Source organism: Lepidothrix coronata, unplaced genomic scaffold (genome assembly GCF_001604755.1).
Source record: "Lepidothrix coronata isolate B3197 unplaced genomic scaffold, Lepidothrix_coronata-1.0 Scaffold163, whole genome shotgun sequence".
In the NCBI taxonomy this organism is placed as follows: Eukaryota; Metazoa; Chordata; class Aves; order Passeriformes; family Pipridae; genus Lepidothrix; species Lepidothrix coronata.
In genome coordinates this window covers 2,111,896-2,138,169 of record NW_016690343.1, presented here as the reverse complement: position 1 = coordinate 2,138,169, position 26,274 = coordinate 2,111,896, and positions in this window count along the sequence as shown.

The following is a 26,274-nucleotide window of genomic DNA, read 5'->3' as shown; positions in this document are numbered from 1 at the left end:
TCATTAACTAATACTTGCCAATATGCATTAAACAATAATTGTTGATGTTCAGTTAATATCATACGAGTTATAGATCGGAGATCAGATGGCAGTAAAAGATATGTATACCAAAAATAATCTAACATTTGTTTAGTTGGTTCAGAATGTAATCCAAACTCATTAACTGAACTTCGTAATTGTGCCAAGAATTTCCAATCTAATGGAATGATAGCAGCAGTTATTCCTCCTTGCCCATCCTGATTATAAGTAACGGGAAAAGCATACGAATCTACAACCTGCAGCCCATGAGAATCACCCTGTTCCAGACAGTGTTTAGCAAATGCAGCCCATGTTTCTCTCTGCTCAGTCGACCAAAGAGCCTGTCCCTGGGGCATTCAGTGACTCGGTGGAGGCCGTGGTAAAAGAGCAGAGAGAAACTTGGGCTGAATTTGCTAAACACTGTCTGGAACAGGGTGATTCTCATGGGCTGCAGGTTGTAGATTCGTATGCTTTTCCCGTTACTTATAATCAGGATGGGCAGGGAGGAATAACTGCTGCTATCATTCCATTAGATTGGAAATTCTTAGCACAATTGCGAAGTACAGTTAATGAGTTTGGATTACATTCTGAGCCAACTAAACAAATGTTAGATTATTTTTGGTGTACATATCTTTTACTGCCATCTGATCTCCGATCTATAACTCGTATGATATTAACTGAACATCAACAATTATTGTTTAATGCATATTGGCAAGTATTAGTTAATGAAAGTGTAGCGGCACAACGGCCACCCGGAGATCCTTTACATGGTGTCACTATAGAAGGATTAATGGGTATGGGACCATTTACATGCCCTGAGGCACAAGTTCATCTTGGCCCAGATAAAATTAGGGAGGCAATGGATCTTGTTAGAAGGGCTTTAGACAGAGTTAAGGAGCCAGGAGGAGTACCTTTGTATATGAGTTTAAAACAAGGAAAGAATGAATCATTTGGGGAGTATGTTGACAAATTAACAGCTGCTATCACTCGAGCAGGAGTACCAGATTATATGAAAGGAACTATGTTAAAGCAGTGTGTGTTGCAAAATGCTACTTCAGCAATTAAGCAAATAATAAGTACGATGGGTCCTTATTGGACTATTGAGGAGTTATTAGAAAAAGCATTAGTTCTTCCCACAGGAGAGAATGTATTTTTAGTTAATGCTATTCAAGATTTAGCTAAGGGACTTAAGGAGCAGGCTCAAAGTTCACAAGCTCAGGTTTTAGCTGCTCTTGCACCCCTTCAAGTGAAAGCACATAATTTTGCAGAAGAAAAAGCTCGATCAAAATGTTACCGGTGTGGAGCTAATGGACATTTCAGAAGAGAGTGCCGAGCGACAGGAATTTGGTGCCAGCAGTGCCAGAGCTCCACCCACAACGCTGCTGCCTGCCGAAATCGTTCGGGAAACTTACGACGGAGCGCGAAGAACAGCAGTGGCTGCGCGCGGACACAAGTCGTCGCTGCAGCACAGATAACTCCAGCCAACAACTTTTCACCGAACAATCCATTCCACAAACAGGAAAACAACTGCAGTCTACCCCAGCCGACAGTTGCGGATTACAATCCACCTCAACCAATACCTTCGGATTACAACCTGCTGCAGCCAGCAGCCTCGGATTGGATTTGGCAACAGCAGTAGAAGTTACCTTGCTGTCTACCCAACCTCAAAAGATTCCCACCGGGATTTATGGGCCTTTAATAATAAATAAACAAGTGTTTGGTGCATTGCTGATAGGAAGATCATCAGCTAGCCTTGCTGGATTATTTGTGTTACCTGGACTTATTGATGCGGACTATACTGGACAAATAATTGTTATGGCATACACTATTTTTCCACCTTTAAAAATTCCTAAAGGACCACGTATTGCTCAATTAATACCTTTACCACAGTTTACAAAACCTTTGACACATAACCGACAATTAATGCAACGTGAAGATCGTGGATTTGGTTCTACAAAAGGACTTACATTATTGACATTGGACTTAAGTGAACGACCAAAACATAAAGTTACAATTATATGGAAAGATCAAACAAAAACACTGGATGCTTTACTGGATATGGGAGCAGATTCTAGTATAATAGCACCTCATTGTTGGCCGAAATATTGGCCTCTGCAACCTTCTACTACAACTGTGACTGGTGTTGGAGGTGTTTCAGTTGCTATGCGAACTCCTACTATAAGTATAGAAGTGGAAGGTCGTGTAGCTAATGTTCTGTCTGTTGTACAACTTCCACCAACAGTACAATGCCTAATTGGGAGAGATGTTTTAACACAAATTGGAATGAAACTCTCCAATGATCACCCTTTGGGGGAATAGCCATTGCTTGGTCTTTCCCAATTCCTATTACTTGGGTTGTTGATACACCGGTATGGGTTAAGCAATGGCCTCTAAAACGGGAAAGTCTGGAAATTGCTCATCAGTTAGTACAGGAACAATTTGATCAAGGACATTTAAAACTTTCTACTAGTCCCTGGAATACACCCATATTTATAATAAAGAAAAAATCTTTCTACAATGGCAACAAACAATTGGGAATGTATCCACTACAAACATAACAGCACAAAATCCTCCATACGATAATATAACTTGGTGCCAAGGCTATGTCAAAAATGTATCAGTCAGTATGACAAAGCCAAAATATTTGCCACCTGGTTATTTCTTGATTTGTGGCAATAGAGCATGGACTGGCATTCCTAAATACCCCATTGGTGGACCGTGTTACTTGGGAAAATTGACTATGTTTACACCCACTATGAGACAAATAACACAATTGAAAAGGAAAAGTATTCGGAACAAACGAGATACTGAATTCGATAAATATTGTAAATCAGTGGAAAACCAGCCCATTAAATTTTGGTCACCCATGGCAAACTTCTTTGCATCCATATTTGCCCCCATTGGAGCAAAAAAGAGTCTAATTCTTGTCCAAAGAACAGCTTGTTGGGCAAAGAATCAAATGAATAGAACCTCAAAAATTCTTGGAGAATTGGCTCATGATTTTGATGAAATCAGGCATGCTGTTTTACAGAACAGAGCAGCTATAGATTTTCTATTGCTAGCTCAGGGGCATGGATGTGAGGAATTTGAAGGCATGTGTTGTATGAATCTTTCTGATCACTCTCAGTCCATTCACCAAAAACTAAAGGAAATGCAAGGTCATTTGAATGACTTTGAAATCCAAAAAGATCCTATTAGGGAATGGTTAGCAAAGTTAGGCTTAGGACCATGGCTTGCTGAAATCACTAAACAAGCTATTTCACTTTTGCTAATATTGTTAGCTGCTTTATGCATCGTTCCTTGTGTTTTTAAGTGTATACAGAATATGCTAACGAAGGCAATGAATGATGTATTTTTAACACTGTCTAAAGGAAACGGGGGAAGTGTGGAAAATATTGCAGAAACATGGTTGATGGAAAGAGGACATGAGAGAGAAGCAATCTCTGGTCCCACGGTAAAAGTGCTGGTCTCTCGGTAAAAGTGTCTATTAGAAGGCCACTGTATGTGTGAAACTGATTACGTGATAGATAAATACAATAAAGCAGATGGGAAAGTAGAGTAAATAGCAAACAAGTAACCATAAGAAGGCTAAAGAATTAGCATTTGCGCAAATATAACTTAGGTAATTGCTAACCAATGATGAGCTTAGATTTTGTAATATGCATGAAGCTAATTAAGTACTCTATATAAGCACGAAGCACGCAGCAATAAAGTTTGGATAAGTTATTGATCAATTTTGTGGTCTAAAAGTGTCTTTATCCCGTCGTCTACAACATCTGATATTTTCAAAGAATCTGTAATTGCTATAAAAGCAGACAGAATCATTTGCTCAACATTGTATTTTTCTTTGTAAGTGTTATCCTTGGTAATTACTAATTATTACCCTAGTTGAAGCAATTTAAGGGTTGCTTTCTATTCCTAACTATCTGACTTCAAGTGCAGCTTAAGTTTATTTAGCTATAGAAATTCTACCAAACCTACAGAGTCTCCTGCTTTCACAAACTGCCCATCCTGTTATACAGGATAAAGGCTTACTTCTTGGTGATTGTAGCATGGATGAAATCACCGAAGAGAGTCTCCCTGAGAAAATGGAAAATGGGTCCTGCTGTATACCAGAAAACAGAATACCTCCTCTAAATTGTTAGAAAGCAAATTAGAGAAAATTGGAAACAAATTTGCTGAACACTTTTTACCTTCTGGTTCCTTTGCATGGAGCGCAGCCTCCTCAGCAGTATCCATAAAGAGCTTCTATACCCTGCATTTTTCAAGAACATTTGAGATTAATTTGTCTCAAAGACAAATGCTGACCAAAGAGATTTTCTGTTCAGTTATTGGGAAGATTTTGTGATAATCCATGGAAGGCACACATACACACACAAAATCTTCTCATCTTTTTCTTTTCTAATTTTTTAAAAACAGATTGGTTTTCTGTTTCATTAAATGGCTCTGTTATCCATGGAATCATGGAATGGTTCAGATTGGAAGGAGACTATGAAGATCACCTAATTCCAACCCCCCTGCTGTGGGCAGGGACACCTTCAACTAGACCAGGTTGCTCAGAGCCCTCCAGGTGAATGCAGACCACCTCCGAAGGCGGAAGTGAGAAAGGGAAAAAAGTGGTTGCTCCTGTGGACTCATGCTGTCAAAGACTGGCCTTGGCTGAAACTCCCCTTTCTCATTGATGAGTGTAAACTGCCATTGGCATGGAGAAGGAGGAGGAGGAGGGGAAGGGCAGCCTTTCCTCTCAAAGGTTCCTTCATAGATGGCACTGGCTTCTCCAATGAAATCCGAGGCAAGTCCAGGCAGTGGGGAGAGCAGGGCATGAGCAAACAGAGGCGAGCCAGGACCTCTCTTGGGGCCAAATGAAGCCAGATGACACAGCCGAAAAAAAAAATCAACTTCTGCCCTTCCCGACTTTGTATATCTACTTAGGCAGCCATAGATTTGATGTACTTGCAGATATAACCATGGGTTTCAGGGATGACAATTCTCACTATACTGTTGGAAGCTCCTGCAGCTCTGAGCTCTGCTAAGAGTACCAGAAGTCATTTTACTGATGTACTGATACCACTAGTGCGAAGTTTATGTCCAAAAGTGTGTAAACATGATGCTTCCTGCACTGTGCTGTGAATGTCATGCTCCATTCAGTGTGCTGTTCGTGGTATGGCAGTACTGATTAACTAGCACAAAGGTATATATCACATAAGTTATTGAGGTATCATTGTACCTTTAACTTAGGGAGAACTGAATTTGTTTTTTATTTTGTGAGTTAAGATGAGGCTGAGCCTGCAAGCACCCTGTGACACCCACCGTATCTATAGGTGCCGACTAGTGCCCAGGTAGCTTTGCTCATTGGTTAGAAAACAACGATGCCAGCATAGGAAGACTTCAGGGGATGTCAACTGAGAGGCTTCTTTGGTATACTTTTTCACTTGAATATGTGAACAAAGGTCTGCTTTTGAGGAATCTTGGTTTCTGCAGAACTCTTGTTGTTCCTCTATACAGGTCTCATAATTTTAGTCATGCCTTTGCAACTAGATTGTTGTGTCCCCCTCAGTAAGCCGCAAATAGCAGAATGATTATGAGAGCTCTGCAGAACAAAACCATGCATTTTTGACTCCATAAAAAAAAAAAAAAGAACAAAAGCGGAGAGATCTGAATTACTCTCAAGCTCAATCTCTTCTTTGCAACTTTTTAAAAGCCATTTGCTTCAATGTTTTAAATAGAAGTTTCTTTGCAATTTTTACAGTTTTTGAGGGGAGAAAAGAAGAAAGTTTAAAAGTTTTCATTCAGGAAGAAACTTTCATTGGATGTCAGTTCCTGGTTCTGGAGGGAAAGTTGGAGTGTCTGTTATTAAAATACCAATTCTTTCAAGGCAATATTGATTCACTTCCTCTCCCCCCTGCCCCGGCCTGCTTTCCCCTGCTTTCCGTTCCTCTCTTCTAGAAAGAACTAAAGCTGCTGACAGAGATGAGGAGTGAACCTTCAGGAGCTCCAGTCCACCAGTTTGCTCAGCATGCAGGCCTACAGGTACCCTGAAGGTTAAGAGTGAGGTGCTGATTTTATAAATGAGCTATAGCTGTCAGGACATGCATGGTAAAGCATTACCTTGCTTTTGTGATTTTGGTGGAGGAACTTCTACTCAGGTGAAGGCAGCAGCAGTGGGAATTGACCAGAAAAAGCAACAGAAAAAAAACCCCCTACCCCAAAACCCAATAAAAAATAATAAACATTGCAGTTCTGTTTCTTTTTAATTAAATATTATTTGAGTCAAAAATATGTTTTCTTAACAACCACCAGTTCATGTAAATGCCTTCAGGCCTCAAAGTGGAGCTCGATTCTCTGTTTCTGCACAGTTGTCTTTGGACGAATGTTTTTTGAATCATATCTGAATTCAATCTCTAAAATGTATTTTCAAGAGACTGAAGGTGGTTGGGAACAGGAACAGACGATATGAGTTGGAATAGGAGCCCAGCTAGAGTTTGAGATAGGGATTGAGGGTACTGTCTCATGTCCTTTATGTGAACTCCTCTGCATCCTTTCAGTTAGGGTTGGGCTGGTGCCTGTGTGCCTTGGGACTGTGTCTTTTGACAGTCTTGAATGGGACCCTGAGATTAGCTCAGTTGTTTAAAGAATGGCATTAATAAAGCCAAGATTGCAGGTTCAATCCCTGTATGGGCCATTCATTTAAGAGTTGGACTTGATGATCTTTGTGTGTCCCTTCCAACTCAGAATATGCTGTAAACTCTGTGGATTGGGATTATGTGGGTGCTGTATCCTTGGAAATGCCATTTGACTACCTACAGCAAGGACCTCCTCCCCTCTGTACTCTGGGATTATTTTAATAGCAGCTTTATTTCACATCCCTAGCACACAACCCCTCCATCAGGGTAAGGCTCAAAGGGACTGTGCATGATGGGGTACAGAAATGTTCCCAGATAAACAGCTACCAGGCAGGGAGGTTCTGGCAGGTGTTAGGCTCTCTGCAAGCTCTGTTAATTTGCCCAAGCAAGGGGGAAGATGGATGAGATGACATTGCTTACTGAGCTCCAGCTGGGGAGGAGTGATGGTAGGGCTGGGAGCAGGTGTTCAAGATGAACCTTAATGGCCAGCGCTGCCAAAGGAGACTAATCCACTTTTTGCTTGCTCATGTTATATGTCTAGCATGAGATAACAGCGTGGTTTTCCATTTTCACTTCTATTTGGGATTTTAGAGGTTTGGTGCTGTAAAGAATGCAACTGCTCAGTTACATGTTTGCAGTTATTGCTCTTTTTAAAATGCTGATCTGCTGTGAAGTAACCTTCTCTTCACTCAGTACCTAATGCAGATTGTTTGGGATTCCTGGCAGGTCTGTTCTGCCTGAGGTAGACTCAGTCATTTCATATTCACTAGCACTAACCTCACTCTCAGATGTGCTACCTGCATTTCTCAAACTGTGTTAGTTAAATTGATCCTGTGCTAGGATACCATATCTATTTGCTAAATCCCATCTAAAACTATCCTTGTTTACAAGCCACTTTGCTTTCCAGTGCTTAAAACCTAAAATGAGAGTGAAAATGAGGCCATTTTTAAGATTTTCATTCCCGATGTTCTCGTGCTAGCAAAGGCTGTGACCAATTCCTTATGTGCCCCCTGCAGTAGGAACATTCAGGTGGGCTCAGAAACACATGGTTTTACCATGTCATTCTGTCATAATGTCTGAAAGATTGATAGGGTATGGTGATGATGAATATGATGATGAATAAACATATGGCATTTATATGGAATCTTCTTTGAATATAAAGCAATTCAGTAATTCCTGAAATGAAACAGAAGTGTGGGAGGGGGAAGATGGGAGAGTCAAATCCTGGCTCGCAGGAGTTAATTTCTTTTGGCAAGGAGCCAGCCACTATGTAAATAGAAGCAAAAGCAGGTAATGAAACAGAAAATAGGCAATTAATCCTGCTCTCTCTGAGATTTTGTGGCAAAACTGTAATTGCTATCCATAGGGGGTGGATCCTCCTACTAGATCAGAACCAAAGCCTTGTGATACTTTGGCAACTGGAGATATTACCTCATTTCCATCAAAGGTTTAACCTGTGGCTCAGGGAACCAAAAACTGGATTAATAACTTCTCTTCAGACAGTGAGAAATCAAATATTTTTCTCTTACCTGTTTTCCGTTTAACAATAAAAGTGGCAGTAGCTGCTTTTCCCTGTTTCAGCTTGGAGTAGTAGTTTGCATAAAATATACAGATTAATACATGGATAAGGCTCTAAGAAGAAATCACCCCATGTTAACATAGATGGAGGCTGAGTAATTCCTCACAGACACACAGATAAGAGTTGTAAAATAACACAGCTAACCCCCTGTGTATATATTTTGACTTTCCTACAAAAATCTGTTCTTTTTTAATTTCCCCAGAGTTTGCAGGTGCACTGCCATTGTCTGGAGATAAGCCCACACAAGTGTTGAAGAGGAAATTGTTGGTGAAGGTAAAATGTCCTGTGGGGAGCTTCTCAAAGTCTGCTATGTGTTACTTCCTTTCTATCTTTAGAGCTGGATTCAAGCTCTGGACTTTCTGTCCAACTCTCAACTTCTCCAAGGCTCAGTGATTTCTCACAGTTCAGAGATTTAGGGGCTTAGATGGAGATGTTTTTCTGTTGATTCTTTTTTGAAATGCATTCTTCAGAAAAAAGCATACGCATATACACCTGCAGCTGTGAGGCACGTATAGTGTCCTGCAGCTGGAATGCTACCTCTCCTTCAAAATCAAGAATGATTTCCTCATAATGCTTTTTTTTTTAATGCTTCCTTTCATAATGCAGTACAGGAAGCTTCCCCTTATTCTGCTCTTTTTTAGGACTAAATCCCCCTCCATTTTACATTCTACAAACCATCTCCTATTTGTTTTCTAGGACCTGTATTGGGTTTTTAGGGCTCACTCTTTAATGCTTTCTAGGACTCCATTTGGTTTTGCTTTCTAGGCTTCTCCCTGTGCTTTTTAATTTCTAGGAATTTTCCACAGTTGGTAGGAACCCATTCATTTTGCTTTCTAGGATTTATCTCCTTTTGCCTTTTAGCACTGCTCCTTGATGCTTTCTAGGAGTATTTCATGTTGTCTTGGTCTCCTGGATCTTGTTTTTAATAATTGTCCACATTTGCTAAGACTCCACCAATTGAACTTCTAAGACATCACACCCCAGGAACTTTCCAAATTTCTGGGGATGCACTTGTTTTGTTTTCTGGAAATCACCTCTTTCACTTTCTAGAATTTGCCCCTTAATGCTTCCTAGGAATTTTTAGCACTTGATAGTGTGGTGGTTTGGACCTTGGTTTTTTCCCCAGAGGCTGAAAAAGTGGTAGACCCCAAGGGGTGGAAACCCCTGGAATTTTTGAAGTTTTGCCCATTGGGCGCTCCTGCAAAAATGTAAACATATCACAAGCTCACCGGAAGAGATGAGTGGTAGTTTTGGTTGTTGCAGGAGAGGTGGCCATGTTGTGAGCCATGAGGTAGGGGTTCTGAGCCCCTCGGGCCCTCTGGGGCCTCCCAGCCCCTGGCTGGGGGAAGGCTACAGAGACTTGGAACAGTGCTAGACTGGGCTAAGTGTCTGTAGTTATGCTGGGAGATGTTTTCTCCATGGGTGCAGAGCAGCAGCCGGCACTGACCAGAGAAACGGTGGCACAGAGCCAGGACAGATAAGACCTGAACCGGAGAAGCAACAGAGACATGCAGCATCGCAGAAAGGACTCCTGGAAAGAGAGAGAGAGAGAGAGAGAGCCAGCAGCAGAGCTACAGAGTTTGGGGTAAGACTGAATACCAGACCCCAAAACTCCTTTGAGACCTCCTGGAAGGAGGAATAGATGGACTCCTATTTGAGAGGAGCCTTGGAGTACAGCAGCACTGGAGAGAGAGGAGCTAAGAAGCTCAAAGACGTCCCGGAGCTGGACCGGGACGGCCAGATGGAATGCGGGGGGAGTTGACCTTGGCTTCCGCCCCCGCTACTGCTGCCACGTTGGCAGTTGAGACAGAGCACGGAGCTCTGCAAAGGGGAATTTGAATCCCCTGAGGAAGGGACTTTCACGAAGATGCCCCTGCATTTCGTGATATACCTGTGGTGACGCGAGTCTTGTCCCTGCTGGCAGTCCACAGGTGAGGCCTTCGCTTGGACCGAAGGAGAGCCAAGGGGCTTGGAGACCCCCTTGTGTGTATTGAACAGAGATCCAGCTACAACAACCCAGCTATCAGCTGCTGCATGCATGAGAAGAGGACAGATGACCTGCTGCCTTAGAAGATGCTGCTTAGAGACTGGAAGGGATCTGTCCTTCTTTCCCTCCTGGACTTTTATTTGGAGGGGAGAGGAGATCTGATCCATTGTAAATACTATATGTCATGGTAGAGATATTGTGATCGTGTGTATAATGTGATATGGTATTTATCTGTACAGTCATTGTAATATATTCCCTTTCCCCCATTTAGAGTCTGGTGTGTTTTGTCTGGAAAAACCCATCTCACATTAGGTTGAGATGTGGGAGGGGGCTTAGACTAGGGGATTGGATTTTGAGGCTATCTCAAACCATGACAATAGGAATGGTCCCCAAATGTTTCCTAGGAATCATCCAGTTACCTTCCTACAAACCACCACTTTTTCTGGTATATACCTTTCAAAGGAATCCCTTCCTTAAGGTTTTCTCTTAATTCTACCCTTTAATGCTTTCTAGAAGTGCTCAACATTTTCCAGGAATCCATTGTTTAGTGCTTTCTAGGAATCTCCTAAATTTCCTAGGAGTCCCCTCAAAAGCATTACAGGAATTTCCCCTCATTGCTTCCTTGTATTTTTCCTAGTTTTGTGTGAATCCCTTAATGTTTTCTATGGTTTCCTCCCTTTTGCTTTCTAGGAACCCCCTACATTTTGTAGCACCCTTCCCACACACACATTCTAGGAACCCCCATAGCCCCAAAGCACATGTGTCATATGCTTTCTAGGAAAGGTCTAATTTTTTTCTCGAGGACTTCTCCCTAATATCTACACATCTCTCTGGAATACTTCCTAGGAATTTTCTGTATTTTCTGTGGTCTTCTGTTTGTCTACCACTAGGATGTCTTCCTGGGGTCCACCTTAGCAGCTTTCCTGGTTTTCCCTGATTATTATGAATCCTTTTCTAGAAAACTTTCACTTTTTCCTAAGAATTTCCCCATCCCTCTTTAATTGTATCGTGGAATTGTTTACCTTGACTAGGAATCCCCACCAGTGTTGCTTTTTAGGAATTTTCCACATTTCCTATGAAACCACCGTTTTGCTTTGTCATCTCCTTGATATCTTTCTGCGTATTTCCCTTCTTGTTTTCTAGGATTTCTACCAACTGCTTTCCAGGAATAATACCTCCTCTTTCTTCCCATTAAAATGTCTTCATTGCTTTATTAGGAAGTGTTGCATATTGCTTTCCTGTGAATTTTATTTTTTTTCCTTCTTGGGATTCTCCTGACCACTTTCTAGAGATTCCCCTATGTCTGCTAGCAAACCTCTACTGCTTTTTAGAAATGTTCCTGCTCTGCTTTCTGAGAAACCCTCCCTGCCCTGCTGTGCTTCTCAAGGACACCCTCAATAGCCACTCCCTCCCTGCCCCATTTCTTTTCAGCGTTAGAATCATACAATCATAAAATATCTTGAGTTGGAAGGGACCCATAAGGATCACAGAGTCCAACTTCCTGCTCGTCACAGGACTATCTAAAACTAAACCGTATGACTAAGAGTGTTGTCCAGACATTCCTTGAAGCCAGATAGCTTTGCTGCTGTGACCAGTTCCTTGGGAAGCCTGTTCCAGTGACCAGCCACCCTCCCTTGTTGCTTTCTACAATCCCTTCTCCTTTGTTTCTTCAGCCATTATCTTTCCTCATTTCTTTGGGAAATACTGCTTATAGCTTCCTATGAATTATGGGGTTTGATTTTTATTTTTCCCTCCTGAAAGTTGTCCTCACACAATGCTGTTAAGGATCTGTTCCCTGCCTCTATCCAGGACCCCCCAGCATTTATCAGTTTTCAGGGTTCTTCCCCTCATGTCTCCTCTCATGTTTTTAGGAATCCCCCTCAACACTGTCCAAGAATTCCTTGTGGTTCTTGCTGGGATTTCCCCTCACAGCTTTCTAGGCTTTTTGTGGAATCATACTTGCTTTCTACGAAACACTCTACATTTGTGGAGGTTTTTTTAATTTTTTTTATTTTATTTCTTAGATATACTCCCCACTTGCCTTAAAGAACATTCTCTACTGCTAACTGTTAATATCTCCATTTTTACTTTTAAAGCATACTGTCTCTGCTTGCCAGGACTATCCACTGCAAATTGCTTCCCATGGCTGTTCCCAATGTTTGTTCTATCCCCATCCCATTCCCCCCACTCCTTTTTTTCATTTTGTTGTCAGAATATTTTCCATCTGCTTTTTAGGAGTGTTCTCCATTGCCTTTTTATAAATATCCTGCTGCTTTCTAATAATCCTCTTCCACCAGTCTGCTTTCTAGGAAGAGCCACATACTGCTTTCCAGGAGTATTATCCCCTCTCCTTTTCATGAATATGTCCCTTTTTACTCCCTAAGAACATTCCTTTTTGGCTTTTGAGAACTATCCTGTATTTGTTTTCTGGAGAAGTCCCCTGCCATCTGATTTCTGGGAATATTCCCCCATCTTCCTTATTTGTTTTCTAGGCTGGTAACAGTTATGCTTTTAGGAACAGATCTTCTCAGCTCACTAGCAGTGTCCTCTCTCTGCTTCCTAGGAGTAGCACCGCAGGTGGACTGTCTTGCTAGCAACATGCCCACTTCACTTGCTAGGAATATCAAACCTCATTTGCTATTTTGGAATATTACCTGGTTTTGGTTTCTAGGAACATTTGTTTTCCTTGAATCTGTTTTCTAAGAATGTGCCTTATCTGCCTTCTGGGCATATTACTCCTCTGCTTTCTAGGAATGTCCCCTCTTTTGCTTTCCAAGACTATTTTTGCCTTTGCTTTCTAGGAACAAATCCATGCTTTTCAGAAATGATCTTGTATTCCAGAAATATTTTAGGGTTTGGATTTTTAGAAATCTTTATAATTTCTAGGCATCTCTTTTCAGGATTATTCTCTCATCTCCTTTCTGGGAATGCTTCCTAGGAGTATAACACTCTATGGGCTTTCTAGAAATATTCTCCTTCCCTCATTTTGCCTCTGGGCATATCCTATGTTTGCTTTGGCCAGATAGCCCCACTTTGCTCTCAAGGACTATATTCTGCTTTCACTCTCTAGAAATAATGGTCCTTCACTTCTTAGAAAAAGGTCCCTCTGCTCTTTTGAAATAATTTTTTTTCCATTTTCTGAGTTTATTTTCCATGTATTTCCTACTTGCTTTCAACAAATCTCCTGGCTTTTTCTACAGGAATATACTCAATCTTCCATTTGCTTCCTAGGTATATTTTCCTTCTGCTTTCTAGGAATTTCTCCACCTTAGAGGGGTGTAGGAGTAATCTGACTTTGCTTTCTCTGACAATCCCCTCACTGTTTTATTGTCCCTCTGTTTTCTTTGAAGGACCTCCTATTTATGTTGTAGGTATCACTCCATTGCTGTCTCATGGGAATAATGTAATTTTGTTCTCTACCTGTGTTCCCTGTCTGCTTTCTAGGAATGTCCTGCTTGCTTACTAGTAATGTCTCTCCTCTGTTTTCTACAAATGTCCCTGTTTTATTTCAGTAATGTCTCCCGACTGCTTGCTGGGAATATTCATGCTTTTGATTTCTAGCAATGAGCTATCTCAGCTGCCTCAGAATAATGTTTCTCTTTTTTTCCAAAGAAAATTCCTTCTGCCCCTCAAAAAATCACTTAATTTTCTCTATTGGAATAATTATTTTCTGCTTCTTAGGAATACGCCCAGCTTCTTGTTTTTCAAAGAATATTCTCCTACCTTTTGCTTTCAGGGTATGTTCTTGCTTTCTACGTATCTCCTGTCTCCTTTCAAGCAATGCTTGTATTTGCTTTCTGGGACTATCTCTTGTCTCCTGGAAATCTGCTCACCCTCTGCTTTTCTGGGATTTTCTTGCAGCTTTCTTAGTGATGTTCCCCATTTCTTTTGAGAAACAACTCCCCCCTATCTATATAACTATCACGTAGGCTTTATGTGAAGATGCCTCTGAGTTCCAGGATAGCTACAGCTCACTTTTAAATAATTTCTCTCTTCCTTTCTAGGAGTCCCCATATGGATACTGTGAGGAGCTGCAGAATCCCACAGCCTTAGGGACCTAGGGGTTCCTACTTCCATGTGGCAGAAGCTGCAGTGGGTACACTCTAAGACCCAGGAGGTCCTTTCATCCCCGTCTGATGGATGTGGCTGCTGCTGCACTTCTTTGAACCCAACAGCAACCAAATCAGAGCAACTGAAGACAGCAGAGTTCTGTCTTTCCTTACGGTTGATCAGGAATTGCAGTTCAAGGTCTGCATTGTGTCTGCCAAGCCCCTCCTCCTCCAAGGCTTGTTGTATCTTCTCTCTCTCCTCCCCCACGCTCTTTGGCCCAAGGAAGTCTCGTACATGTCTGCTAACATGTTCTCTCTCTGCGTACCAGAGACTAAGGCTGAGAACTTCTCTTGCTACGTGGAGGGGGGGAGGAAAGCATTGAACTTGCCTTTGAGAAAGAGCCACCACCTTAGGCAGAAAGCCTTCCTAGTGAAATGAGTTCTAACTTCTCGTTACAGATTCTTCCAGAAATATATCTATTCCTACAGTTGTGTAGATTCACATTCATTCCTCAAGTGTCAGCATAGCCTCTAAGTCAGACTGATATCTGTGCTTGGATCCTGAACTTCTCCGTGCGGCAGGTGGGTCTCCTCTTTATCCAGCACAATGTTTGTTAGTGGGACACATGCCTGCTATCACGCGCTTGTCTCAGACGCGCTTACAGTCAGGGTTCCTTGGAATATCCGTATAGTCTCTCTCTGCCTAATATGCACATCTCTATCCTGGTCTCCTTACTAAACCACCAGCTTGGATTTGAGCCTTTCCAGATGCAGTTCTTCTGCTCTTTTCCTAATCCTGCTTAAAAGCTTGCTAGAGAGTTACAGTATTCTTGATAGTTTTGTTTCTCCCTCATTATAGTTATGAAGTCCAGGTTGGACTTTATAGTTCATATGTAGCTTAATGAACAAGATGCTCTCATACAGTGTTCCCTTATAGCCTTCTTTGCTTTCTAGGAGAACTCCCTCTGCTTTTGAGGAATATCCTCCTCCCTTTGCTTACTAGGAATGCCATTCTTTGGCTGTCTGGGAATGTTTCCCTCTGATCTTTAGGAAACCCCCATGTCTCCTGTATATATTTCTTGTTCACTTCCCATCCTCAGTATAAAGATAGCATATACTCTGTATAAAGAAAGGCCTCACTGCATTCACTCAGGGGTTCTGATAGTTTGGATTTGTATCGTGGGTCATTCCCTCTCCCCTGCCATCTCTATACAAAGTCTATACAGAAGACATCAGAGAATTCCATAAAGGAATAAGAGGATAAGGTACCATGTATATTCCACATGTGGCAGGAAGGGCCTATACAAGGTGCAGAGAGGCATTTCGGTCTGTCTGTAAAGTGTATGCTCTCTCTGTATATGCTACACGTGCATAGAAAAGCTTTGGTAAGTGGAGTCTTGTCCATAGTGAGACGAGTTGTTTAAAACTTTAAAGTTCCATTTGTAATCAAATTGCTTAGGTAAGTCCTAAATGCAGCAAGTGCTTGGGTCCATAAGTGTCCTTCTTATGGCTTTGTGGCACACTAGAAACAAATGAACTTCAGAGACGTTTATAAGTTGTTATTGTGCAGCCATTAGCATGTTTTCCAATGGCAGCCTCCAGTGAAAACCAGGGAACATCACAAGAGTTGGATGACTGACATCTCCAAGGCACACCAGAGAGGGATGTTGTCACTACTATCAAAGGTAGATAATCTTCCATTAGGTATCCAGTAAAAAGTCACACCTAGCAATCATTTCTACTTACTTTTGTATTTGAAAGAGCAAAACTGCTTCAAAGACCATATTGCTTTATGTTTTAATTCCCTAGCAGTCCTGAACATATGTATGATTTACAATCTCCTACATATGCCTAGTTGGCTGAAATATCTCAGTGGTGAACAAGATGCCCTTTCCTTAAAGGCTCTTTCATTTTTTTTTTGATGTGTGTATACTTTAAAGGTCAATTATATATTTTTTGATGATAAAAGACTAGATTGCTTCTCAGATTCTTCAAAAATATGTTTCCTATGATTATAAAGTATTTAATCAGATATGCCTAAACTGACAGTACTACTTTTTCTCTTAGCTGAGGATAGCACCCTAGTACTTGGCTTAAAAAACCAGCTATTTTTATGTAACACACAAGGTATGACATGTAGAAACCTTCTTTAACCTCGCAAGTGGGCAGTGGAGTTGTTCTTAGCAGCATATATTTGAACACTCAAGTAGGCCCAAAGATCATTCAAAGCTTTATAAAACAGGAAGTATTAGAAAAAGATCTTGGCCTTTACAATCTTTATTCTACTGGGCATCAGGTATTACTGCAGCTTTTGAAATGGTGGTGTTTTCTCAGATTTTGAAGATGAGCATGAAGCACCATTTTCTCTATAACACTGAATAATGCTTTACCCAACTGATGATCATGTCATACTTAGTAGTTTCTCTCTCTTTGAGTTTCTCTAGAAGTATTTTTCAGAAGCATCATAAAAGAAGTGTTATGCTGTTGCTTAATAACGAAGTAGAAAATGAGCACTGAGGTGTGTTAGGGCCTGGCTACTTTTTTCCGGTCTGTTGGGCTGTTTATATTCATTCAGATGTTTCTGTCCAGGGATCCTGGCATCTCCTTAACTACATCTGTGAGGTCCATGAAACACAAGGAAACTTATGGGGCTCATGCACTTCCAGTGAGTGCTTTCCATCTCCTTTGGAAAAAGGAAACACCATGACTTAAAGCAAGCATGGCAGTGAAGATGAAGTAGTCTGATTCACTCTGAGTCATGCATCCTGCTTTGCCTTTGTCTTCCCAGCTGAGTGTGATGTCTCTTTTGTCTCATATAGTCACTTGATTTCTAAGGTCCTCACTCTTTGAACCCTGCTGTCTCGCATACCTTGTGATGCTGGTTCCAGCTAGTTGACTGTGCTTTTAATCCCAGGTTGGCTCTGCGGTGACCTTCTCCAGCCCCATCCTGCTTTTCTTGCTTCATCCCAACAGCTTCATTCTTCCTCATGCAAGGCAGGGCAAATAATCTTGATGCATTAGTGATTTTTGCTTTTTCTGCCTTACTTCTCCAACACCTAAATAGTTTCTATATTCACAGTAGTTTTGTCTTTATTTTGAACACTCATTAGGGCTGAGAAGATTTAATCATGGACCATATTCCTACTCCCTCCTCTGCCAACCCCACTAATAGCAATGTCATGTTAATGAACCAGTGACAGAAAAGAGACAAGAAGGATAGCAGTCAGTGCAACAGCTGACTTTACAGTCTAGAAGGAAAAAAAGCTGATTCCCATCAGTGTGTAGCATAGGAGAATGGACATATTCTGCTGAGACAGGAATACCTTTGTGTACATGGAGAGATGAAGGAGAGGTTGCTAGCTAGAGATCTTGGGTTTTAAAGAGACTTGCTGTTCATGCAAATGGAACCTTCTATCTCAGCCCAAAAAAACATGAAAGGATAGAAGATGTCATGTCTGTCAAAATGGACAGGAAACAACAGTAATTAAAACCAACCTCAAATTTGCTGTGCTTCAACAAATTTAGTTGTGTGCTTCACAGAAGGTGGCAGCGCCTATCCTGCCCCAACCACCCAGGACTTCCGATAAAACAACTATAATGAAGAAACAGCATACCTATGCTGTAAAAGCCTTGAAGAAAGAAACCAGTCTAGGACACATTTTTCTGAAAGCTGCCAAAGTGACACTTCTAAGGTGTGGTGTTTTTTATGAAAGGTGGCTCAGAGAGTAAGTAAAGATCGGGATATCGTGAGTTGCTAAACAAGTGAAGTCTCAAAGATCCTTTACAGACAGATTCCCCATAATTTTACCTGGAATTTCTTCATGCCAATAAAAGTGCACATGCAATATTAGCTTTGTAATTACCTCTATCTCCAGTTTGACTTGAACCTTAGCCAGGGCATGTCAGATGGTAGAGTTATGAATACAGCATTTTTAAACAAAAACAGAATCTCCTCTTTCTTCTTGTAGCTGCTTCCCCAACATGAAGGTTTTTCTGGTGCAACAATGCACACCAAGGTGACAACTTGGTTTTGATACAGAGGGAGAACTCTGTAGTTTGAACCAAACCTCAGCTACTCACTGATTAGTGCTCAGTGATACCAAACACTTTTAGGATGGATTAATTTTAGCAGGATTTGTGAAATCTGAGCAGCTAAGTAAATAAGATTATCAAAGGGAAATGCCTTGGGGTGGTAACTCTGTAGAAAATCACAGCATCTTGTAATTTTCTTTTCTGATGAACGCTAATATGTTGTCTGGCTGCAGCATGGGTGATGAGTAGAAATTGCTCACAAGCCCTGAAACCACAGTGGAAGAAGCTTAGGGCTTTGCATTTAATCGAATACCAAAATCCTCAGGTTTTCAAAACCTGAACCTCATAGTACAAAGCCATAGCAAGTTTCAGTGTTTTCCTTCCTCTCTTTTTTTTGTCTCTCATTGCTGCAGACACTTAACTTGTGCTCACCGAATGACAGTCAAAAAAGTCAAGGTAACTTTTGTTTGTTGTTTGCATGATGCAATTGTAGTTGTGTTGACATCACACACTGACCTCACTGTCAACTAAAGATAAGTTTTCCTTCATCCACCACTGTCAGCTAAGCATTCCCTTATCATTTTTCTCAGCTATTTGTTTGGATATTATTAAATTATTCAGGCCTGGGTTTGTTTAATCTGTCAGGTCTCTGGTACCAAAAGAGATAAGGAAGTTTATTACGAGTGCATGTACAATGATGTTGGGGGCAAAAATGGATGCCTTTGTGTAGCTTATCTTTATTCATGAAGCCCTTGAAGGTGATGGAAAAGGGTACTAGGAATCCACACAGGCTGTCGACTCATCCAGCCATATTTAACTTTATTCATCCTGGTTGCCTCAGCTAATGCACACATGAGGCTGTCCCAAGCCTTGTACTCTGCCTACCTTGCATTATTAATGCTCCCAGAAGGGCTTAGATTTGTATGCTGTTGGCTGAAGTGACACTGGCACTGCTGCATCTCTGCAGAGTACCACTTTCATAGCTGTGACATTGTGTCTCTATGAATGATATTAGAATTGAGTAGGCACAGCTGGAGCAAAGCAGTATCTAGTGTTTTCCAGTGCTGCCAATAGCTGTAATCCAGAAATACAGGCCACTTTGAGTTCTGATCTATTTAATTAGAGAGATAGTAACACATGCACAGATAGAAAAACAAATCCAGTTTTACCCATAGCGTAATTATACTATGTGTTTTAGTGTCTGTGCCTCTTTCCTGTATTAAAACTGAAACTAAAAAAAAGCTTTTAGGCTTCTTTTTAAATGATAATTTTCTAGTGCCTATTAGTGAGACAAAAATGCAAAGCATCCATAGGTGCAATGTAGGAACTCAGAGATGAGATAATTCCTCAGAATTATTTAAAATGGATCTCATGGATTTTTGAAGCAGACTCTTTGCTTATTTGGCACTCATAACATCATGAATAGATTTAATTTTGTATGTTCTTTTTTGCTGTTGCTGTATGGTTTTGAGGAGTGTATCCAAACAACCTGCCCACTCAAAGCAAGGATGCCTGTCTGGTGAGACCTGTTCTGTCCCTGGACTTGGTAAGCTGCGCTGTGGCTGAGTGCTGATGGTGCTGGTGTGTCTGTGCACACACGGGGACTCTTCTTGCTCAGTGTTTCCAAGTGGAGTGTAGACTGGCTGAGGCTCATTTTCTCTCTTTCTATTTTTTCTTTCTTTTTATCCGCAGCATTTGGCCTATTTGTATTAGGGTAGAGACAGGCAATCATTTAGCTTGAGTATTGGACTCCTTCTTTATTTATTCCCCCTGCTATATAATCCTTTGGAAGAGCTGGTAACATTTTGACATGAGGTTTTCACAGCCAGGTTATATAGTGTAGATAATGTGCATGTGTAGTGCGGTATTCCTGTAATAAATTTGTGCAACGGTGTTATGCTTTGTTCCAGTAAAGGCAGATGAGGAATGCAGTAGTATAAAACAGAATAATTCCTTCCAATTTAGGAGGAATTTTGGACTGCCAAAAATGCTACCTATCCAAGAGAAATATTGCATCTGGGCAGAGAGTACGAGCATGTATATTGAATAGGTTAATGTAAGAGAAAACCCTAGTCTGCCTGCCTCTCCCAAAAGAGTATTAAAGGAAACCAGACAGACTGCCTCAATATCAGGTATGGTACTGCCAACCTCAGGTTTCCCCAAATTCCAGGAGTAGCTTGAAAGTCAATACATATGTGGTGGCTTTTTTGCTTTTCCCCCAAAATCTATCTCATAAAAAGTGGTTAGTTTGAATTTTTACCCTTTCCTCCACAATGAGGTTTAAAAACCTACTCTTTTTAAAAAAAAGAAAGAAAACTGAGATAGACCCCTAAGGAAGGCACAACATATCATGAGAGTTGTGATTAAAATTGAGGTAGCTGGGAATGCTGCTATTGTTAGTTTTGCATGTGTATTACTTTGGGTTTAAAGTATACCAGTACCTGTGAGAAATCCAATCGCTCAGGCTTTTGTGCATTTGAATTTAACCAGCACTTCTCCCTCCCAGTGGCTGAGTCTGTCACTTTGTTCGCTGTCATGTTATGAAGAGCTGTTGACACAGCACGTGTACAGGATTATTTCAAGCCCATTTCTCTATACTGCTGCAATTCTTTGCTTTTCCCTATTTCATCCCCGTGTAAAATCACTAAAAAAGGCAAGGGGAAAAACAACAGGGGGGATATACATTGACATGTATTAAGTTTAGGTCACATTGCACCCAGACATCAATGTTTTGTGCTGAACCCCCAGTGGCTGCCATTCTTGAGCAGATCACCATGTCTTAAGCAGTAATTTCACCTCATGAGGTGGGTAATTCAGATAAGAGATAAGTGGTTAACCAGGCAAGTAACACCATTTTTAATTGCCATGAGAACTGTTTACAGCATTGCATACATCAGAGGGCTATGATATGACAGGAAACCTTGAAGAAGTGTGCTCTGTAAAACAAGCCTACAGTCTTCTCAAAACATCTGATTCCTTTTTTAAAAAACTAGTAAAATAAGCTGTCTTTCAAACAGGTGCTAAAGAACATACGGCTAACATTTGTGCTAAGCTTCCTGTGAAACACATGAGATTTCTCACCTTGCAGGGAAATGGCCCTGAAGAGCTTTGTGGAAATGATGCGGCTTCTGTAGGGGAGTGCTAACCACTACATATTAATGGAATAATTTGTCATTAGATAATTAGTACAGTACACACCCAGAGTAACAACCAGATGTTTGTCACATCCCCATGAGCAGACTTTTCCTGTAAAGTGGCAGGGAGGAGTGTGAGCAGTGAAACATTGCCCCAGAGAAGAACAGCTCCTTGGTATTAAACAATTATAAACAAGCTGCTGGAAGGGTGAGTGCCTGTCTCCTGCTTCAGACCAAGCCTACTTCTAAACCGGTGGTACATCAGACTCCCTTCCTGGCTCAGATTCCGTGTGTAAATTAAGAACAGAAGTAACACTGATTATAGGGAAAATGATAAAGCCTAAAATTACTTTGTATGGATCTGAGCACTGCTTGCCAGCAGCAGAAATATTTATTTCACGTTGACTCAGGCCCTTCAGATCTAGCCTGACAACGAACGACGAGGAGCAGCTCTAATGTAGGTGACTGTAATAATTTGGAATAACCTTGGTATCCTACTAAACAATTAATATGCTTAAGGTGAAGCCTCAGTATCTCTTCCTGCCCTGTCATGAACTCTTTTTCTGTTTCTCAGTTTAATGAGACAAAAGTGTTTGCTAAGGAGGGCACGTTATGAGGAAGACCAAGCTTCCCCCTCTAAGCAATTGTAAATCTGAAATTAAGAGGCTCCAGTCGAGGAAATGTGGAGAAAGAAGAAAAAAAAAATAGCAGGCTTTTATTAAAGTATATAATATGTGTATAGGTAGCACAACAAAAGAACGAAACCAAACAACAATCCTGCGCCCAAATTACCACCCAAAAACCAGTTGTTTCCGCCTTTCGGCGCAATTCCAACCAGGACCATCAGGGGGCGCCGTTGGATCAGCGGAGGAGCAGAACCTGCAGTCGCTCTGTGATGGCCGGCAGGGGGCGCTGTTGGGCTCTGGTAGCCTCCACGTGCGCCCCCAGTGGTGGGAGGAGCCGAACGGAGACCCCGCCCACCGACAGGGGAGGGGGGAGGGGAAAGGGGGGGTTCTTCCCATGGACTCACGCTGTCGACGGCAGGCTCTAGCTGAGATCCCCCCCCTTTGTCGATGGGTACAAGCTGCTGCTGACACGGGAATGGAGGAGAGAAGGGGCAGCCTTTTCCCTCAGAAGTTCCTCCGCAGATGGCACTGGATTCTCTGATGAAACCCGAGGCAGACCGGGCAGTGGGCAGGGCAGGGGGTGAGGGAAACGGAGGCGAACCGGGGCCAAGACAACTAGGCGGCTTGGCTGGAAACAAAGATGAAACTCTGGGCCTCTTTCTCTCCACATACACCCTCCCTGAGTCCTGGGCAAAAGTAAAGTAAAAAGTTGCCGTTTCCCCAGGAGAAAACCTCGTCTTTCCCCTTCCCAGTCTTCTGAGCCAATTAGCTTGGAATGTGGGGCTGTGGGCTGGCTCTCGTGTGTGTGAATCACTCCGGCCACCCTCTCTCGTTCAACACGTTTCTTTCACAGTGATATAGGGAAAAAATTCCCAGCTGGTACTTGTTTGTTTTTTTTTTTTTTTTTTTCTTTCTTTAAAACAGACGAACCTATAACATTCTGTCTCCAGCAATTGTAAGCTGTATCAGGAAGGCTGTGAATTCAGGCTTTGGGGGATCACAGAACTCTTGCTGCTGTGACGCTATTGCTGGTGTAAATGTTGGGTGGAGGAAGGATGATTGCTGCAATCAGTGTTCAAAATGTTTGTCAACAAGCTGTGTGACTCATTAATTCCAGATTATAAAATGCTACTTTGCTTCTCTTGCTCCCTCCCCCCCCCCATAGTTTGCAGGCATTTAGCTCAGCCTTCTCCAGTTAAGGCATTGATACAGACAGTGAAAGAATACTCAGTAAAATTGTTGGTTTAGCTCTGTCAAGTTGCTTCATCCTTGAAATGATTTCGCAGGAGGAGAAGTGAAATATAAAGTTAAGCTAAGATGATGAATTATCGTGGACAGTTTCTGATGGATGAGGATTTTTTGTCCTTCTTCTCTTCATACTTCTTTACAAGTGGGATTGTTCTTTTACATACATGCAGCTAAAGCTGGGTTTGCTCTTGTTGATAATTATATATATTGTACATTGTCATACAGAATTTTTTCTTTTTACTTTGGCTTTAATATCTCTGAGGATGGAGTTTCCACAGCATCTCTGGGCAACCTGCTCCACTGTTTGACAATTCACAGTAAAAAGTTGATTAATGTGTTTAGATGGAATTTCATGTCTTTTAATTTTTTCTCTTTTGTCTCGTCCTGTCACTGAACACCACTGACAAGAGCCTGGTTCCCTCTTCTTTTCCAGGCTGACCAATCCCAGCTCTCTCAACCTTTTCTTGTATGGGAGGTGCTCTAGTTCTTTCCTCATATTTCTAGCCCTTTGCTGAAATTACTCCTTAAAGTGTACATGTCTTGTACTGGGGAGCCCACAACTGGACCCAGCCCTCCAGGTGTGGCCTCAGAGCACTGAGTGGAGAGAAAGGATCATCCACCTCGATTTGCTGGCACCACTCCCATTGGAGCCTAGGATGTTGTTAGCTGCCTTTGCCACAGGGGTGCATTGCTGTCTCATTGGCAGTATTACTTTTTGGACAAATTGTTTTTGCCACCGATGTTGCTGCTTCTTTCCACTTCTTTTTATGTCTTTTAATTTATTTTTTTTTTCATGTGCTGTTGGTTGGGGTTTTTTGTTTGTTCGTTTTTAAATGTTTAATATCTGGATGGAAGAATGGGCTTTGTTCGTTTGTAATTTCGCAATCCCTCATCCTACCATCTTAATTTTTTTTTTTCTGTAAGCTTTCTACAGCCTTGGGCCCAGTTACCAAACCCGACAGATCTCAGTTCTATTCTGCCAGAGTCAAATCTAGATGTAGGAAGTGACTGAATGTATCAGGACACACAGGTAAATAACCATCAGTGGGAGAAGGGCATCTTCTGAGTGATCGTATATTATGCTAACTTTTTTCCTTTCCTGCTAAGTTAATGGAAGTCTGTATGATATGGTTAGTTAATGCTGAAAGTAGCTGAAAACTGGGGGGAAGACAATTTTGAATATCACTGTTACTCAGAAACTTTGAACACAGAGGTTTGTCCTCACAGAACCCTCACCTGACAGCATGCACATACTGTCTAACAGGAAAAATGCGTATAAAGGTACTCCTGCAGTAAACCAAGAAAGTGTAGTCAGAGGTGAATGCTGAGATAAAATATTGCTTCAAATATTCTTTATGGATTCTTGGATGAACAAAAGGTACTAAAGTCAGCAAGTCTTTATTTATTACCTCTGATGTGCAGTTGCATTAGCTGTGCACAAGAAGAGTTCATGCTGTTAAGTCTACAGATTCAGAGTCTTCACCCCCACGGGGCTGTGACACACTCTGTAGTTTTAACTCCTTAAGGTGAATATATGTTTTTTTCAACCTCTCTCTTAGCAGACAGATCAAAGTAAAACCAGCTTTCCTTAGTCTTTCTTTACTAAAAAACAAACTGTAGTTTCATTTACAGTCCCTGCTATGATTTGTCTGGAGTTGCCAGATGTATATACTAAAGCGGTGTGTCATAGAGAGATAGTAGTGCACTTAGGATATAAAAGGGATACAGAAACTGGAATGCACCTAACAGATATCTGCCTGGTTCACTGCTTATCCACTGAAATAAGGCCTTAAGACTCTGCACTTATTTAACTGAGTACTACAGAATTGTTCGGGTTGGAAAGGTCAGATAGAGCAACTTCCCCACGGCTGTATCTGGTTGAGTTTCAAGCAGCAACACATATGGAGAATCCAAAAGATCTCTGGGACAACTGTTCCTGTATTTGACAACTCCCACAGTCGGGAAAAAATAGATCCTTACAGTTTTGAAGAGGAAAAGAAGAAACCAAGAAACATTTTTTCTTTTCATTTCCATAGTAGGTTTCTTGTGTTGATGACATGGTAAGCAGTTTCTTCAAGTGGGGAATGTTAAGGTGGATCCACTGACAGTTATGGAAGTATAGTAAAAAGGTAGTAGAAAATGCTTTTGGCTAAAAGTGCTTGGGAAACTGTGAGAGTCACTATATATAAAAAGGATTTTTCTCTGAGTGGATTTTTAGAGCTAGATTTAGAGGAACTAGGCTTATTTCAGGCCCAGTTAGACGGAGATAAACAGACTAAACAGATAAACTGCTCATGTCCTTTAAGATAAACTCATGCCAACCTGTAGCTGTAACCTTCAGAGTGGGACAATAGATGCTCAGAGAAACTTTTCCAATCTAATTTACTCTCATATGTGCCAGTACCCCTTGCTTGCTAATAATACTTAAAAAAAATACTGAAACCATCCAACTTTCTCCCTGTGAGCCAAAACAACACAAAAGATAGAGACTTATTCCTCAAATCCTTTAAGGAATAAGTCTCTATCTTTTGTATTGTTTTGGATTTTATAGAATAACGTATGGTTTGCTTTGATACCCCATTTGCATTTATTGCTTATCAGTCCCATGAATTTTCAAAGGAGAAAGGAAAAATGTAGTTCTGTTCCATTAATCCAGGTCATTTTGGCTTGTTATTGAGGATGGTAATGTTCTGACACATTGTAAATTTATCAGGGCAGATTTTACAGACTTGCACTGCTCCAGACCAACATAGCCCTATTGTTATCAAGGGCTTTGCAACAAGGATCTATGGCAGCTGGAATCAGGACTTGTTGTCTTTTATTAAATAGGTTGCCACTTCCCGTGACAATGGTTATCAAGGTTTATTCTTTGAAAAACAGCACGTTGTTTCATTTGTGTTGTTTCATTTGTGTTGTTTCATTTGTGTTGTTTCATTTGTGTTGTTTCATTTGTGTTGTTTCATTTGTGTTGTTTCATT